Source organism: Oryctolagus cuniculus, chromosome 16 (genome assembly GCF_051225735.1).
Source record: "Oryctolagus cuniculus isolate XC-2025 breed Fujian yellow rabbit chromosome 16, ASM5122573v1, whole genome shotgun sequence".
NCBI classification, from domain to species: Eukaryota; Metazoa; Chordata; class Mammalia; order Lagomorpha; family Leporidae; genus Oryctolagus; species Oryctolagus cuniculus.
This window is the reverse complement of record NC_142882.1, coordinates 15,855,227-15,869,571: the sequence shown is the minus strand read 5'-3', so window position 1 is coordinate 15,869,571 and position 14,345 is coordinate 15,855,227. Positions and strand designations below refer to the sequence as shown.

The window sequence follows — 14,345 nt, the reverse complement described above, 5'->3', positions numbered from 1 at the left end:
GGGCACATGAAGATGAGGTTTTTCATGGACACAGTTTGCTTCCAAGAATGTAAAAAAAGGACATTCCACAATCCTCCAGCGACCCTGGAGCATCACTGAGTGGCACCCTGAATCCAGCCTTGGCTTCCTTTGGATTTAGCTGTGAAACTACACTGAAAAATAGGATCTCACCCTTCTCTCTAAATCTGCTGCTTCATTTAGGTGGTCAGGGAAGAACCACCCATATATGTTGGCCTCTTACTTTGCCATCCAGGTGATCAATAAGGACCCACAATAACTCCTCAACCTATCCATGGAATTCCAAATCTGCAATGCCTTTGTCATGGACCAATTGACCCTTAGGAATGTTTTGCATTTTCTCTTCAAAAAGCATTTACTCCCTCTAACTATAATTGCCATACACAATACAAAGCACTTGTTATTGCTGGAACCATGTCTGCATTTTCTGCATAGATGGTACTTGTTGGACCTCTAAAACCCCACAGGTAAATGGAATCCTAATTCTGGAGAGCAATGTGTGAGTCTCCACCAATACCATTCTCTCACATCTGATGAAAGGCAAATGTAGAAGCCAAGTATGGGTATCCTACCATGGTGTACAATGTGTCCCAGGGAGTCGGCTGGATTCTGAGAATATTAAAAAGTGGAAGAACTAATGAAGGTGTGAAGCAGTGCAACCTGAGGGAGCCACTCTGATTGCTGTCTGAGGATAATATATCCATTTGCCATCTTCTGTGAATATTGACTTTTGACTAATCACAGCTCTTTGACACATAAGATATTTATAGCATGCAGAAATATTCTGTCCTAAGACAAGGCTCTCTTAGAAGGCATCCAGGGCCCAAAGGTGGTTAGATGTGTAGAGGTAAAGACCTGTACATCTTATTTCCACTTGGGATGAAGCTGAGGGCCATGCTAGTTCTGAAGATCCCCAAGGAATGTTTAAGGCTCAGTTACAGTTACACTGGAATTCACACACTCACCTGCCCAAGCCCAAGCCTGCCACAATCTCTTCCACAAAAGCAGATTTTGTCAAAGCGCACCCAGAAAACATTCTCACAACCTCTGACTGTTCTGTTTGAGAGGCAGAGAAACAGAGACAGAAAGAGAGAGAGCTCCTATTTGCTGTTTTCTCACTAAAAGCACACCTCAATAGCAGAAGCCCACCTGGTCCTAGGAAGAAACCAAGAGCCAGGAACTCAATAGACGTCTCCAATCTAGGTGTTAGAAATCCAATTACATGAGCCATTTCTGATGCTTCCCATGGTCTGCATTAGCATCTCAGATATTCTCAATGAAGGGACGATTTCAAACAAGCAACAGCCAGGACATATCACTGCAAAACACAGAACACAGTAGCTTTGGAAGATTCTGGGCTGGATTGATTGCATTTCTAAGGTAACTCAGGTTATACTGTGGTGACACATGAACCCCAAAGTTGTAAGAGATCAATGCAGTAAAGATTGTCATTAGTCTCAGTGTGAACACATAACAGTGGTTGCTGAGAGAGGGGGTTGTGCTCCCCCAGTGGCATGGGGAGAAGATGAGGGAAATCCACTGTCTACTTTCTTCCTGATGCTACATCCAAAGTTCATGCCTTCTCAGTTGGAAATGCAAAGCATCCACAGCCTGTAGTGGTGCATTTTTTTTCTTTCATACTGTGAATGGGGAATCACTGTCCTTAAAGCACTGGGCATGTAAAATGTGATCTTATCTGTGCTCAGAATGACATAGATCAGTGTAGGGACAGCCTCATCCACAAAAATGCCCCACATTTCTGCCATGATCCACACCTTACCCATGTGAAGAAGCATTTTTTTTTTGCAATGTGAACAATGACTAGATTCTTCATATCACCATGTAGTAGGTGCACATTTGTAGATGACATGCTCATGCTCACCTTGAAAGCAATATTATTACAATTCTGGGTGCCTTTTTTACCCTGGCTTATAGATAGATTTGTATGAAATTTATCGCTTTATAGAATGGACCATCAAAGAAGGAGGTATTTTTCTCTGAAGGGAGTAGAGAACTTCCATTTTGATTATAGCCTTGTCTAAATAAAGTAGGAGTTTGTGAACTCAAGCTGCTTCCATAGCCTTGGAAGCTCATGACAAGAGCCTTGGGTGATTACTGACCTTGGGTGATAACTGTCATAAAAAAGAGTGTCAATTGTTAAATCTCCATATTTTGGAATACTCTTCTATTTCTTTCTTTAAGATTTTGTAATTCTCATCGTAGAGATCATTGACATCCTTGGTTAAATTTATTCCAAGGTATTTGATGGTTATTGTAGCTATTGTGAATGGGATTGATCTTAGCAGTTCTTTCTCAGCCATGGCATTGCTTGTGTATACAAAGGCTGTTGATTTTTCTGCATTGATTTTATATCCTGCTACTTTGCCAAACTCTTCTATGAGTTACAATAGTCTCTTAGTAGAGTTCTTTGGATCCCCTAAATAAAGAATCATATCATCTGCAAAGAGGGATAATTTGACTTCTTCCTTCCCAATTTGTATCCCTTTCATTTTTTTTCTTGCCTAATAGCTCTAGCTAGAACTTCCAGAACTATATTGAATAGCAGTGGTGAGAGTGGGCATCCCTGTCTGGTACCAGATCTTAGTGGAAATGCTTTCAAATTCCTTTCATACCCAATTTGCTTAGAGTTTTCATCATGAAAGGGTGTTGTATTTTATCAAATGCTTTCTTGGCGTCTATTGAGATAATCATATGGTTTTTCTTCTGCAGTCTGTTAATGTGGTGTATCACATTGATTGTTTTGCACACATTAAACCATCCCTGCATACCAGGGATAAATCCCACTTGGTCTGGGTGGATGATTTTTCTGATGTGTTGTTGTATTCTATTGGCCAGTATTTTTTTTTTTGACAGGCAGAGTGGACAGTGAGAGAGAGAGACAGAGAGAAAGGTCTTCCTTTGCCGTTGGTTCACCCTCCAATGGCCACCGCTGCAGCCGGCGCACCGCACTGATCCGATGGCAGGAGCCAGGAGCCAGGTGCTTTTCCTGGTCTCCCATGGGGTGCAGGGCCCAAGCACCTGGGCCATCCTCCACTGCACTGCCTGGCCATAGCACAGAGCTGGCCTGGAAGAGGGGCAACCGGGACAGAATCCGGCGCCCCGACCGGGACTAGAACCCGGTGTGCCGGCGCCGCAAGGTGGAGGATTAGCCTATTGAGCCATGGCGCCGGCTTATTGGCCAGTATTTTATTGAGGATTTTTGCTTCTATGTTCATCAGGGATATTGGTCTGTAATTCTCTTTCAATGCTGCATATTTTTCTGGCTTAGGGATTAAGGTGATGCTGGCTTCATAGAAAGAATTTTGGAGGATTCCCTCTATTTGATTGTTCTGAATAGTTTGAAAAGAATTGGAGTTAGTTCTTCTTTAAATGTCTGGTAGAATTCAGCAGTGAATCCATCTGGTCCTGGGCTTTTCTTTGTTGGGAGGGCCTTTATTACTGTTTCAATTTCTTTTTCAGTTATGGGTCTGTTTAGGTTTTCGATGTCTTCCTGGTTCATTTTAGGTAGGTTGCATGTGTCCTGGAATCTATCCATTTCTGATAGGTTTCCCTGTTTGTTGGCATACAGGTCTTTATAGAAAATTCTGATGATTCTTTTTATTTCTGTGGTGTCAGTTGTTACATTTCCTTTATCTCTGATTTTATTGGTTTGGGTCTTTTCTCTTCTTTTTTTAGTTAGTTAGGCCAATGTGGTGTCAATTTTGTTCATTTTTTTCAAAAAACCAGCTCCTCCTTTGACTGATTTTTTGTAATGTCTTTCTTGATTCAATCCTGTTGATTTCTTCTCTGATTTTAATTATTTCTCTTCTACTAGATTTGGGTCTGGTTTGCTGCAGATTTTCTAGATCCTTGAGATACAGTGAAAGTCATCTATTTGGTGCCTTTCCAATTTCTTGATGTAGGCACCTATTGATATAAACATTTCTCTTAACACTGCTTTTGCTGTATCCTATAAGTTTTGGTACTTTGTGCTGTTATCCTCATTTACTTCCAGATAATTTTTGATTTCTCTTTTAATATCTTCTATGACCCATTGTTTATTCAGGAGCATGTTGTTAAATCTCCATGTGTTTGCATATGCTCTAGGGATTCCTGAGTTGCTAATTTCCAACGTCATTCCTTTATAGTGTGAGAAGCTGCATGGTATGATTCTAATTCTTTTGAATTTGCTGAGACTTGCTTTATGGCCTAGTATGTGGTCAATCCTAGAGAAGGTTCCACGTACTGCTGAGAAGAATGTAAATGCTTTCTGTGTAGGATGAAAAGTACTGTAGATATCTGTTAGATCCATTTGGGCAATAGTGTCAATTAAATGTGCTGTTTCCTTGTTGATCTTCTGTCCTGTTGATCTGTCTATTTCTGAGAGTGGAGTACTGAAATCCCCCAGTACTATTGTATTGGGGTCTAAGTCTCCCTTTAAGTCCCTTAACAAATCTTTTAAATAAAGAGGCACCATGTAATTAGGTGCATATACATTAATAATGGTTATGTCTTCCCGTTGAATTGATCCCTTGATCATTATATGCTGCCCCTCTTTGTCTCTCCTAACAGTTTTTGTGGTAAAGTTTATGTTGTCCGATATTAAGATGGCTATGCCCACTCTTTTTTCATTTCTGTTGGCATGGTATATCTTTTTCCAGCCTTTCACTTTCACTCTGTATGCATCTTTATTGGAAAGATGTGTTTCTTGTAAGCAGCAAATAGATGGGTTTTGTTCCTTTACCCAATCAGCCAATCGGTGTCTTTTAACTAGACAGTTCAGGCCTTTAATGTTCAATATGACTACTGATAAGTAGTAACTTTGCTCTGCCATTTGCCAAAGATATTTTCTGATATATGTTTTGAACTTCCTGTGATCTTTAGGCGTGAGGTTTCCTTCATTTACTTTCTTTCATATTGATGTTTCTGTGTTTCTGTGTGTAACACATCTTTAAGCATCTTTTGCAGGGCTGGACGAGTGGTGACAAATTCTTTCAATTTCTGTTTGCTCTGAAAGGTCTTTATTTCACCTTCATTCACAAATGAGAGCTTTGCAGGATATAATATTCTGGGCTGGCAATTTTTCTCTCTTAGTACCTGGGCTATATCTCACCATTCCCTCCTAGCTTGTAGGGTTTCTGATGAGAAGTCAGCTGTGAGTCTGATTGGAGATCCTCTGAGAGTAATCTGACATTTCTCTCTTGCACATTTTAGGATCTTTTTTTATGTTTCACTGCAGCAAGTTTAATTACAACATGTCGTGTTGAGGATCTCTTTTGGTCATGTTTATTAGGGGTTCTATGAGCTTCCTGTACTAGGTTTGTCTCTGTCCTTCTCCAAACCTGGGAAATTTTCTGCTAGTATCTCACTAAAAAGGCCTTCTAATCCTTTCTCCCTCTCCATGCCTTCAGGAACTCCTAGAACCCGAATGTTGGGTTTTTTAATAGTATCCTGAAGATTCCCGACAATATTTTTTAGATTTCTAATTTCCTCTTCTTTTCTTTGGTCTGACTGTATCTTTTCCTGTGCTCTGTCTTCTAAGTCCGATACTCTCTTCTGCTTCACCCATTCTGTTTTTAAGGCGCTCTGATGTGTTTGTCATTTGATCTACTGAATTCTTCATTTCATTATGATTTCTTGTCACTATCATAGTTTCATGTTCTACTAGTTGTTTCATTTCATTTTGTTTCCTCCTTAATATTTCATTTTCACGAGAGAGATTTTCTATCTTGTCCATTAAGGATTTCTGTAGTTTGAGAATTTGTTTTTGAGAACTTCTTAATGTTCTTATCAATTTTTTGAGATCTGCTTCTTGCATTTCTTCTATCTCATCATCTTCATAATCTTGAATTGGGGTGTCTCTTTCATTTGGGGGCATCATAGTGTCTTCCTTGTTCTTGTTACCTCGGTTTTTGCGTTTGTTGTTTGGCATATTGGAGATATTCTTTGTTTTTTTTTTCTCATTATACTGTGACTCTAGATTAAGAGGACTGTCTGCTTTTGATGGATCCTTAGAGGCTGTGATGGGTGTGGCCAGAGAGCTCTGGTTCTACAGGGTTAAGGGTGTGCCAAAGGTGATTCACCCTGATTGTTCTCTTTCTTGCTCTCACTCTCTCCTCTCTCTCTCCTTTTTTTTTTTTTTTGACTCAGTTGGGAAGTAATTCCACAGAGCTGAATGGAATTGAGAGTAGATGATGTATGAAATCTGGCCCCTGTGGGTATTCGTTTGCTTACCAGAGTCAGGTTTTTCTGCTTGGCTAATGAGGGGCACCTGCTTTACATATGCAAAATGGTACTCACCACTTTACTTATGTAAAATGGCGCCTGCCCTTTGTCTTGCTTGGCTTTGTAAGGTGAGTGGAGAGAGAGGCTAAATGTCCGTGCAGGTTCCCCTTATTTATTCAATTTTTTCTCTCCTCCAGCCAGCCTGGTGAACTTTCCCCAATGGGGTTTCAGGCCTCGTTCTCTGTAGGCTTTTTCTGCCTTTCCCTACCAATGTCTCGGGTTACCGAGAGGTTTTTGTCTCACCTCCCCTTCCAGTGCTTGCGTGCAGACTCTGCGGCTCTGGAGGTTCCGGCGGGTTAGGCGGCCCTGGCGGTTCCCGCGACTCAGCTTCCATGAGGTGGGTGACCTTGCTCTCCACTTAGGTCCTCCGAGTCACAGCCACTAGATCCGGAAGAGTTTTTCCCTGATCCTTTTCCTGAGGCTACCATACCTCCACTTTTATTATACTATCTTTTCTCGGATGTCGGTGCGCCCTCACTATTCCGCCATCTTATTTGGCAAAGTATTAAGCCTTTTTACAGTAATGTAAATATGTTATCTCAAAAACTAAAGAAAGAGGGAGGGAGAAAGAAGGTGGGTGGGAGAGAGGAGGAGAAATTAAGGGAGGAAGAAAGGGAATATCAGTTTGTTTTTAGAATTGTATCTACAAAGCACATTGAATCTGTTAAAAACTTATTAATGGGGGGCCAGAGCTGTGGCATAGCAGGTAAAGCGGCTGCCTGCAGTGCCTTCATCCCATATGGATGCCGGTTTGATTCCCCCTGCTCCACTTTTGATCCAGCTCTCTGCTATGGCCTGGGCAAGCAGTGGAAGTTGGCTCAACTCCCTTAGCCTCTGTACACACGTGGGAGACCTGGAAGAAGATTCTTGCTTCAGATCAGCTTAGCTCTAGCATTTGCAGTCATTTGGGGAGTGAACCAGCAGATGGAAGACCTCTCTCTGGATCTATATCTCTCTGTAACTCTTTCAAATAAATAAATCTTTTAAAAAAAACTAATTAATGAACATCAACCAAGTGTCTCCTATAAGTTGCAAGCTATTTTTCCTATAACAAGAAGTCATAACATGTTTCCTTGACTCAGGTGATACATTTAGAAAACAAATCATGATTTTTTTTCTTTTCTTGTAACAGGCAGACACTGATTTCTTGCTGAAATAAAGAGAGATGGAATGACTGTTGCTCCCATGGATTTAAAGTGATCATGCCCTAAAAAGTTGTTGTGATGAGGTTTCTTTAGCAAGTTCTTGTCTAAAATATCATTTATTTGATGAGTGAAGTTTTTTAACTTGCATTGCTCTGTGGAATTTTAAAAAGGGATGTTTTGCTGGCTGCAACAATAAATTTCACTGTGCTGTTTTAAAAAGTAATAATAATTAAAATTTTCCAAAATTTAAATATAAAAAAAGAAAGTGTAAATCAGATAAAAGATTATAGTTAAAACATAAAGGGCACTCAAAAAGTTAATAATAAGAAAAAAATAACCCAACTGAATGTTTGCAAAGGACTTGAATAGAGATTTCTCAAAAAGAAGACCCACAATGAACAGGTAAATTAATAAATGATCTGGAAAGCCAAAACAGTGACAAAAAATATCATACATGGAGGATCTCCGTGATACCTCAGAGGAAAGAAAGGGTCATCAAAGAAGGATACACTCTTCTCTGAAGGGAGGAGAGAACATCCACTTTGCTTATGACTGTGCCCAAATACTAATGGGGTCTATGGTCACGAAAGGTTTCCATAGCCTTGGCAGCCCATGGCAAGAGCCTCAGATGATCAATCACTGATGTCAAAAAAAGAGCTTTACTTTTTAAAGGAAAAATAGTAGTCACTGTGGACTTGCTCCCCACGAAGGACCTCTGTCCCTAATGAATTTTAATATGAGAACCAACTGCACATTTTCTCCCCAAACAGTACTCCTTATGTTGTGTATGTGCATGGGTGTAAATTGTTGAAGTCTATGCTTAGCATGGAGTTGGTCCTCTGTATATAAAGTCATGCTAAAAATACACCATAATAAAGACAGAGATGGGAGAGGGAGAGGGAGGTGAGGTGGGATTTGCGAGGGGGGTAAGGGGGAAAGAACTACTATATTCCTAAAGTAGTATCTAGGAAAAATGCATTCATTAAATAAAAAATGAATAAATGCTCATCACCACTAATTACCAGAGAGTTACAAACTGATGCTATAAAGAGATATCACCACACACCTGTTAGAAGAGTTATTAAAAAAAAAACATAAAAAGGGGGCAGGCAATGTAGCATAGCAGGTAAAGCCACTGCCTGTGATGCTGGTATCCCATACAGGTGATAGTTTCAGACCTGACTACTCCACTGCTAATACACCTGCCTGCTAATGACCTGGGAAACCATAGAAGATGTTCCAAGTTCTCGAGCCCCTGAACACACATGGGAGAACTGGAAGAAGCTCCTGGCTCTTGGCTTTAGCTTGGTCCAGCACTAGCTGTTGTAGCCATTAGGAGGAGTGAACCAGTGAATGGAAGATCTCTCTCTCTCTCTCTCTCTCTCTCTCTCCCTGTCTGTCTCCTTGTTCTTTCCCCTTCCTCTCTTTCTGTAACTTTGACTTTCAAATAAATAAAATAAATCTTTAAAAAAACATAGAAGAAATAAATGTTAACAAGGATGAAGATAGAAAGGTAAATTAGTATTAATATAATGAAAATTGTATGATGAAAAATAGCACCTTCATATTACCCAGCAGTCCCAGTGCTACCTGTAATTATATATCTGAAGGATGTGGAATTTGCATGTGAAAGAGACATCTGCACTCCCATGTTCATTGCAACATTATTCAAAAATTCCAAGTGTGGAATCAACGTAAGTGTCCATCAATGGATAAATGTATAAAGACGATGTGGTCTGTATATAAAATGCAATATTATTCAGTCTTAACAATAAGGAAAATCTTATTATTTGACAACGTGGATGAGTGTCGAGGTCATTCGGATGCATGGCATACATCATGTGCAAAAAAAGAATGTATCCTTTCCTCATTCCTAGGACTGGTGTCCAAAGTCAACTTCAGAAAGAGAGCTTTTGGGGCTGTCACTGTGGAATAGCTCATAAAGCTCCCAACTGCAGTGCCAGCATCCCATATGGTCATGGGTTCAACTCCTGGCTTCTCCACTTCCAATCAAGCTCTCTGCTGTGGTATGGGAAAGCAGTAGAAGATGGCCAAGTCCTTGGACTTCTGCAGCCATGTTGGGGATCCAGAAGAAATCTGGAAGAAGCTCCTGGTGCTTGGCATCAGATCAGCACAGCTCCAGATGTTGTGGCCATCTGGGGAGCAAACCAGCAAATAAACAAATATTTTTTGAAATTGTGACATGCTCAATTGGACTTGCCCCAAATGGTGGAGTTAGAAATGTGCCAGGGGATTCCAATACAATACCATCAAGGTTTCATGTACCAATGCCATCTCACTAGTCGAAATGATCAATTCCAGGTCACAACTGATCATACTGATAGGTCTAAGAGTCAAAGGGATCACATAAACAAGACTAGTGTCTGCGAATACTAACTGATAGAATAAAAAAGGGAGAGAATTATCCAACATGCGAAGTGGGATACACAGCAGACTCATAGAATGGCAGATGGCCTAAACAGCACTCTGGCCTCAGAATCAGCCCTTAAGGCATTTGGAGCTGGCTGAAGAGCCCATGAGACCATTTTAGGCATGGAAAGCCCAAACACTCTGGCAAAAAAAAAGGACCTAAATGAAAGATCTCTGTGAGTGAGATCCCAGTGGAAAGAACAGGTCATCAAAGAAGGAGGTACCTTTCTCTGAAGGGAGGAGAGAACTTCCACTTTGACTATGACCCTGTTGGAATAAGATCGAAGTCAGAGAACTCAAGAGGCTTCCATAGCCTTGGAAACTCATGACTAGAGCCTAGGAAAATTTCTGACGCCATAAACAAGTGTGTCAAATTGTTAAGTCAACAAGAATCACCGTGTACTTACTCCTCATATGGGATTTCTGTCCTTAATGTATTGTACAATGTGAATTAATGCTATAACTAGTACTGAAACAGTATTTTACACTTTATGTTCTGTGTGGGTGCAAACTGATGAAATCTTTACTTAATATATGCTAAATTGATCTTCTATATATAAAGATAATTGAAAATGAATCTTGTTGTGAATGGAATGGGAGAGGGAGCAGGAGATGGGAGGGTTGCAGGTGGGAGGGAAGTTATGGGGGGAAAAGCCATTGTAATCCATAAACTGTACTTTGGACAATTATATTTACTAAATAAAAGTTCAAAAAATTAAATAGAGCTTTGTGATTGAAACACTAGGAGGTGGGAAACTATGAACACGTTGATCACAGCAGTCAAAATTAGGCAAGACCAAGCATTTCAAGTGAACTGTCACATATCATGAGATAACACAGTGAACAACATGTTGTATACTTGAAAGTGTTGACACAATAGACCTTGAAGTGTGGTCAGCACAAGAGAAAATAAGGCAATGAAATAAAGCTGAGACACAAAACAGTTGTATTATACCACTCAACATTGTGTACAGGTATCAAATCATTCTCTGGTAGACATACATCTACATAATTTAAAATTATGAATTTCAAAATGAAAATACACATGTAAAATTTTCTCTGAAAAGTGGGAGAAAATAAATATGGAACACAGAAAATAAGTGGTTGAAAACCAACACAGTTTCTTTCAGTTGTCACATTGAAACAACATGTTGAGAGCTTGGTGATTCTAGTGTTCTCTTTGTGGAGGGAATCAGGCTGATGGGTAGGAGCTCAGCTGTGGGAGAGGAGTAAGATTGGGAGATGAACTACTTCCTCTCTCTGGAATGTGGCTTATTCATTTATTAATAAGGAAGCCCTTTTTTGGCAGCAGGATACCGTGGCCCTGGGAGTGACATTAGGCACGATAATGATGAGCATTCCTGTGGTGTCAGAAGTCATCTGTGACTGATGTCAGCCCTTCACCTAATGTCTACAGCATCATGTGGGAAGATGCAGCTGGGTGTTTTGGTTATTCCAACACCAACTTTTTCTAACCCTGCCAAATTCCTCACAGATATCTATTCACAAAACCCTTGGCCACTGTGCATACTATTGAACAGAGCTGCTGTACCAGGATGCTATGATTGCCAAAGCCTTGTTGGACTATGATGCAACCCTAGAGGCAAAGGAGGTAGATAAGTGCAAAACATGTTTTTCCAAATGGTTTTCCCCCATAATGGAGGGCAACAGGTGCAGAGCCTCCAGCAGGTGGATCCCCTGAGTTTCTGGATGAGACAAATGGGAAGCATTGAAAATACAGGGAACCCAGAGCAGCTCTGATTACAGGACACTCACAGCCAGGTCTCAGCACTGTGACTTGCTTTGAACTCTGCATTCTGCTTTTAGCTGTGCTCTGGTCTAGCTCACCAGACTGGCATACAGGTTCCTACAGGCAGAGGGCACACGTCAATACCTGGAGTCAGCTGTGCTCTACACAGAGCTCCACTGTCACTGCTGATTGATGAGCCCTCAGACCTGATCCAGCCCTGTGCCTCCTCCTCTCAGCTGAGACTCAGGGCTCTCACTATAGTTTGGGGAGACAGTGACATGGCTTTATCTAATTCACAGGACAGGATTGTTGAGAACTGCCATGAGTATCTGAAGCCAAGTGTCCTGAAATGGAGACCTAGTGCTGGGAATGTTTTTTCCCTGTACATGGAACCAGAAAGAGACATGATCCGGTTATCCTTTTTACTCAAGCCTGGGTATAATGTGGTGGCATCTTGGTAAGCTTAAGGCTGTGTGTAAGTCTTATGTGTTGTTATGACTACATGTGAGTGTATGCTTGTGCCTCCCTGTGTCCAATCACTAATGAGATTTCTGAGAATTCTGCACAGAATGGTTGTTTTTTCTTCCACTATCTTTCTGCTTCTACTTGCTTCCCTACTCCTTCAGAGACCTAGGAGAGACACCAACATTTTTGTGCCTGCTTGATGGACAAGGTCTCTCTGATTAAGCCCTGGTGGTCTTTGAAAGAGTGAAACATTGTATCTTTCGCATCCCTTTACTTTCAGTTTATGTGTATCTTTACTTGTGAGGTGAATTTATTATGGGCAATGTAGAGTTCAGTATAGTTTCTTATTCATTCAGTTAGGCTATATCTTTTGACTGGGTAATATATTCCATTTACCTTCAAGGCTAATGTGAGAGATGAGAACTCACTACTGCAATTTTGTTGATGGCTTACTTCTTGTCTTACATAATCTATGTTTCATTCTGCCTTTCTTTTCATTCATCTTTGTGTTTTGGTAGCTTTCTGTCATAATGGTGGATTTTCTTATCTTTCTCTTTTATGAATTTGCAATGTTACTGAATTTTGTATTGTCATTGTGTTTTCATGATGATTGTTATGATCTTTTAATTCTTTTTGTAAGCATCTAGTGATTAGATTCTTGAGTCTTTTTTAAAGATTTATTTTACTTATTTGAAACACAGAGTTACAGAGAGAAGCAGAGACATAGAGAGAGGTCCTCCATCTGCTGGTTCACTCCCCGATGGCTGCAATGTCTGGAGCTGCACCTATCCAAAGCCAGAAGCCAGGAGATTCCTCCAGGTCTCCCACATGGGTGCATAGGCCCAAGGACTTTGGCCATTCTCCATTGCTATTCCAGGCCATAGCAGAGAGCTGGATCAGAAGAGCAGCAGCCTACTCCAGAACCAGTGCCCATATGGCATGCCGGCTCTTCAACCCAGGGCAATAACCCACTGGGCCACAGCATCGGCCCTGATCCTTTAATTCTAATGTAGGTCTCCCTTCAGGATTCTTTGTCTGGTAATGATGAATGTTCTCAGTTTAGCTTGTTTGGGAATGATTTTATTTCTGATTCACTTTTAAAAGGTAGCTCACTGGATAAAGCATTTTTGGTTGAAATTTTGTTTCTCAAGACCTGAACATATCATCCTATTCTCTTCTGGTCAAGAGGTTTTTGCTGAGAAGTCTGCTACTAATCTAAGTGAAACTTGATGTCTGTGTTTCACTGTCTTTGGGATTTTGTCATTTAACTTTTTTTTTTCGACAGGCAGAGTGGACAGTGAAAGAAAGAGACAGAGAGAAAGGTCTTCCTTTGCCATTGGTTCACCCTCCAATGGCCGCCGTGGCCGGCGCACTGTGGCCGGCGCACCACACTGATCCAAAGGCAGGAGCCAGGTGCTTCTCCTGGTCTCCCATGCAGGTGCATGGCCCAAGCACTTGGGCCATCCTCCACTGCCCTCCCGGGCCATAGCAGAGAGCTTGCCTGGAAGAGGGGCAACCGGGACAGAATCTGGCACCCTGACTGGGACTTGAACCTGGTGTGCCGGCCCTGCTATGTGGAGGATTAGCCTGTTGAGCCGTGGTGCCGGCCTCTGTCATTTAACTTTTGACAATTTGGCTACAACATTCCTTGTAGAAAGTCCTCATTCGTTGAAACTTGTTGAGGTCCTTTGAACGTCCTGTATGTGGTTGCTCATATAAAATACAAGACTGGGGAAATTTTCAATAATTATTTCTTATATATATATATATGTGTGTGTGTGTGTGTGTGTGTGTATTTCAAATAATATCTCAATTATTTCATTTAAGAAGTTCTCAATGGCTATTCAATGATTATTCCTGTAACACAAACATTTGTTTACTTAATGATATCCCATACATTCCCTAGGCTATCTTTTTTTTTTTTAACTTCTCTCTCTTTATTTTTGCCTGATAGGATGATGGCAAAAATCTTGATCTCAAGCTCAGCAATTTTTTTTCCTACTTGTCCAATTTTATTTTTGTTCATTGTATTTTTATTTCATTGGTGTAATTTCTCAACTCCAAAATTTCTGTTTAATTCTTTCTAATGATTTCTTCTGTTTGCTTATGACATGTTTAATATCATATATTGTTTCCTTAATTATTTTGAATTGACCATCTGTGTTCCCTGATATCTCATTGAGATTCCTAAGGATCATTATTTTGGATTTATTTTTATTTGTTCATTTATCTCCTTCAGTTCAGTATCTATT

The 14,345-nt window shown here is 40.6% G+C and overlaps 1 long non-coding RNA gene across 2 annotated transcripts; it reads left to right on the top strand.

Annotated features, from left to right (window-relative positions):
- Window positions 1-6,224: 6,224 nt before the first annotated feature.
- Window positions 6,225-7,645, top strand: LOC149121531 (uncharacterized). Of its 2 annotated transcripts, none has more exons than XR_016222957.1 (3): window positions 6,225-6,371; window positions 6,559-6,640; window positions 7,436-7,645. It is a non-coding gene; the product is annotated as an uncharacterized LOC149121531 (long non-coding RNA). The 2 variants fall into 2 exon arrangements; XR_016222958.1 differs by lacking the exon at window positions 7,436-7,645 and adding an exon at window positions 7,085-7,253.
- The last annotated feature ends 6,700 nt before the right edge of the window (window positions 7,646-14,345 follow it).